Below are 4,420 nucleotides of genomic sequence, written 5' to 3' on the forward strand. Positions count from 1 at the left end.
CGTGGCTCTTGTGCACAGCTGCTCTTGCTTAGGGGCTGGAGGAGCAGAAATGGCAGCCTCGACCCCAGGCAAGCTCAGATGAAATGGGGAGAGCTGAGCAAAGCTCCTGACAAAAAAGTAAAGAGAGAAATTATGCTCCGTTAGTGTCTTGGGCTTAGGGAAGGGCCACACTGAGGCTGAGGTGGACTTATCAGATAGTCTTGTGCACGTTAGGGCAGCCTCTCTGATCCCCACTGCTTTCTCCAGGAATGAAGAGAGGATAATTTTGCTCCCTTTGAACAAGGACCCTTGTTCACACAAAGTGATAACAATAGTTTCAAGCCCGATTATTACCGCTGTATAGCAAACCCTTCACCTCTTATCTCATCTCCCCCTTATCCCAGGACCTCCTCTGTAAGAAAAGCTGTAGGATGCATGCAAGGAAGTCATAGTAGTCAACTGCCTGCAGGTGACCACAACAGGGACAGACAATATCTAGCATGTCTGAGTGACAGTGGAGAAGGGGGTGCCTGAGGTGTCACATCCCTCAGGTCCGGGGCCCAAAACAGACTGCAAGACCGCAGGTCTGCCAGAGAGACTGTGCGGCATCAACAGGTCTATGCCTGGTTGGGGCAGCATAACTTTGCAATGGCACCTCCGATATGGGCACGTCCCAGATTGGAATCCTTTGCCCTAGAAGAGGGATTCCTGCAAATGCTTCATGGAAATACCCCTGAGGACAGTGGGGTCATCAAGGCCATGCAGTGCTCTCCAAGGGGTGGGCATAGCACAAAGTAGGGACTGCCCCTTTGGCATGAGGAAACCCCTCATCTGCTCCATGCCTCTTTGTACACCAGGCCATGTGCAATACTGTAATCACCAGGTGGTATTCAGGTGATATTCATTACTGAATAGAGGCAGCCTGTGGACCACCCAAATCTCGCTAAGTCAGGATCAAAGTCCTGAGGATTAAGCAGAAGAATCTGACTCAAAATAAAAGGCATTTTTCCATTGACTTGAGGCCCTAAGAAGTATGTAACCAGTGCACCAAAACAATCCAGAAAGAAAGAGATAACAGACTGCATTCCCATACCAGTGTATAAAACCATATTGCACTCACATCTCAAAAATTATGTGTAATTCTCCCTTCCCTTCACAAAAGTTATTGGAAAGCTAGAAAAGGCACAGAGGAGAGCTAAAAGGATGCACAGAAGTGTGGAACTACTTCTATATGAGGAATGACTAAAACTTAGATTCATTGTCCTGTAGAAGAGATGACTGACAGAGGTCTCTAAATGTCATAGAAAATGTGTTCACTGTTTGTAACACAAGAACTACAGGGAACTAACTCAAGATAGCAGATGGCAGGCACAAAAAGAGCAAAAGGTGATATTCCACATAATACATAGGTATACAGTGAAGCTCCCCACTCCTGAACACTGTGGATCCTGAGAGTTTACATGGCTTTGAAAGGAATGTAATGGGAAAAATAATGGAAAAAAAAATACATCAGGGGCTACCCTTAGGAGGTATCCTTACTTTAGGAAATCTGTGAGCTGCAAGTTGTTGGGGCTTGAGGGAATATTCTAGGGAAGTCTCACTCTGTACGTTTCCTGGTTTTATTCTCTTCCCTCACTACCTGTCTTTTGCCAGTGCGGAAGACAGGATTTGGGGCTAGAATGGCCTTTGATCTCACCTGGTTCTCGGCTCATTTTACACAATGGTGAATTTAAGCCTCCTTCCAGAGCTATAATTGTGACCAGAATTACAGTCTTCCAGAAAAGCTTGTTGATGAAAACATTCTGATATGGATGCATATGAAGCGGATATCAGGAAACAAAACAATGCTATGAAGAGGTAGCATACTCAAGCGGTTAAAGCTGGACTTACTTGAGTTACTCACTCTTGTCAGTCTCATCTCATAAGCAAATGGTACCTATTTGTCCCATGAGGAGCTTGCAAGTATTCATTAACTAACTTCTCTAAAGTGTTCTGAACAGAGCTGGATCTCCTAAGCTCAGGCTGAATGAGTTGATTCTTACTACAGCTGACACTCCATAATTTACAACAGATGGATTTTCTTCCTCAGTAGAATTGAGAACCTCGTTGAGATTAGAGAAACTGTATCAATTGTAAAGAGAATGGCTGAACCAGAAAATAACTGTAATTTATTCTGATATGCCAGTGGAGAAGCCACAAAACTTCTTGATGATAAAGGCTGTAACAGCCACACTACTCCTTTATAGCTGAAGGATGGTTACAGGTAAACCCAGAAGTGACAGCACGCAAAGGCCCCCCTGGCGAGAAGAGCCAGTTCCAAATAGCCCACCACACAGGTGCCAGGAAGCATTTCTGGACGCCCCAAACAAAGGCTTTAATTAATGGATCCTTGTTCCGTCCTGCACTCTGATAGCACTGTCGCACCAATTCCTGGCTCTTCAGTAAAGCACACAGGAAAAAGATTGTACTGAATGTGTAGGAGGAAAGTAAAATAAAGATAATTTATAAATCAAAACAGAAGAAATAGCACCAAAACCCCTGGGAAGAATTCAGAGCTGGGCTAAGTCAGGATAATTAGCTATGCCTGGAGACAAATTAGGCTCAGCAGAAGCCATTTTGACTCATTTTTTTCTGAGGCAAAAAAACAGTAGGCAAGTTGCTATCTTCAATAGAAAAAAAAATCCAGCTTTTCTTGTGCTCTTTCTTTCTTGCCTTCACAGTTCTCGAGCAATGTTGTAATAAAACGGTCATTGTCCATAATTCAGGCACTTGATGTTCGGAGGACAGAGGAGCAGCAGACCATACTGGTGGTTTCTTCTTACCCAAGAAGCAGGTCTTTCCTTTATCTCCAGCTCTGGAAGATTAAACTCTATTCCAGTGCCAAACACTAACTAGGTTTACAGAAATTTCTCCACAGCCAAGAGACATAACAGAAAAACAGTGAAATGGACCCACTGAAGGTTCATGCTACCATCAGTCCTGTCCCTGACAGTGGCAGAGCGTTAGGCAAGAAATATAGTAACACAACAAGTGGTGTTTCTCTTAGCGTGCCCAGCCCCCTGAGCTAGAGATTGCACCTGCATTTTGGGGTTTAGTACCATTAGGTGGACTTTTTCCCTGTGACCAAGGACTGTGAGAATCAAAGAGACATTTAGCCCTGGGCATCTCCTCTTTTGCCCTTCCCTTTCCACTGAAGAGCAGGGTGATGCTCTGTGAGGGGCAGAGGGACAGGAAATGTGACCCACTTTGAGAAAGAGGTGAAAAGCTGCCAGGCTGTGGAAGACCACCATCTCACCATTTCTTACGCATCTTCTTCCAGGTGTTGCTCACCAAGTACCAGCACCCAAGAGCAGACAACTTAAAATCCAACCTTGACTGCAACAGAAGATGCCGTGAAGAGCAGTCAGACGGGGCTGCTCCCAGGGTCCTGCCCTCCAGGGAGCACCTCAGGGCTCAGCATCCCTGAGAGCTGCTGAACGGCCATGGCAGCAGGGCCCACACACATCCCCCAGACTGACTGGGGTCCTGCCCATTCGCTGGACACACATGAAAAATACCAGTAAAAAGAACAGGCTTTGGCTGCTCCCAGGCTTGGTGTGTGACTCTCATATTTAGAAATGAACATAGACACCAGACAAGTGGTCCTACTGGGACAAAATGCAACAGCCTTCTGCCTAGCCACATGAGTCTCCTTCAGTACAAATGCGGGGCTCTGCTCGGTGCTGACAGCCTAGAGAAAGCAGGGTCTGTTCAACAGCTCTCTGTCATGTCACATTATTTGTTCTGGAAAGCACACAGCACTGTGGGCACAGTAAAAAGCCCAAAGGACTAAAAATGATAATCAATAAGAGCAGAGTTACAAGCTGGAGGTGGGCTGTGCTTTGCAAGGTCCTGAAGACAAGGTCAAAGAGTTTAAACATGACACTGCAGGAGGTTTCTGATTGCAATTTCTTCTAAATACATCATAAACTTAAGCTAAGATTTTCAAAGTAATTGCCAAAAGCTAGGGACATAAATCTGTGGCAGTAAAACAGTGACTTGAGTTTCAAGGAGTCATTTAGAAGGCCTAATCTTCTGCTGTTTAACTTCTGCTGTTAATTAAAAATAATTCCACAGTTCCCTGTCGATGCAGAACTGGGCTGAAACAGAGTCTGGAAAAAAAAATTCTTTCCCTCCTTTTTTGAGGAACATCACTTAAAATAAGAAAATAGCCCTGAAAATGTATTGTCTCCACTTGAGATGCTGCAGACTGAAACTGTTAACAACAGTGACCTTTTTGCTTTCCCCTGCTTTAGTGTGAAATATTAACAGTCTCCTCAAATTTGACAGAAACCAAAATTTCAAGGGCGTAAAATTGCCTGAAACGAAACAGCAAAATTACATGTGGAAATGCATGTAAAAAATACTTTCACACCTCTGCACCTTTTATTTGTCAGTGCTC

Source organism: Dromaius novaehollandiae, chromosome 1, assembly GCF_036370855.1.
Source record: "Dromaius novaehollandiae isolate bDroNov1 chromosome 1, bDroNov1.hap1, whole genome shotgun sequence".
Taxonomy (NCBI): Eukaryota; Metazoa; Chordata; class Aves; order Casuariiformes; family Dromaiidae; genus Dromaius; species Dromaius novaehollandiae.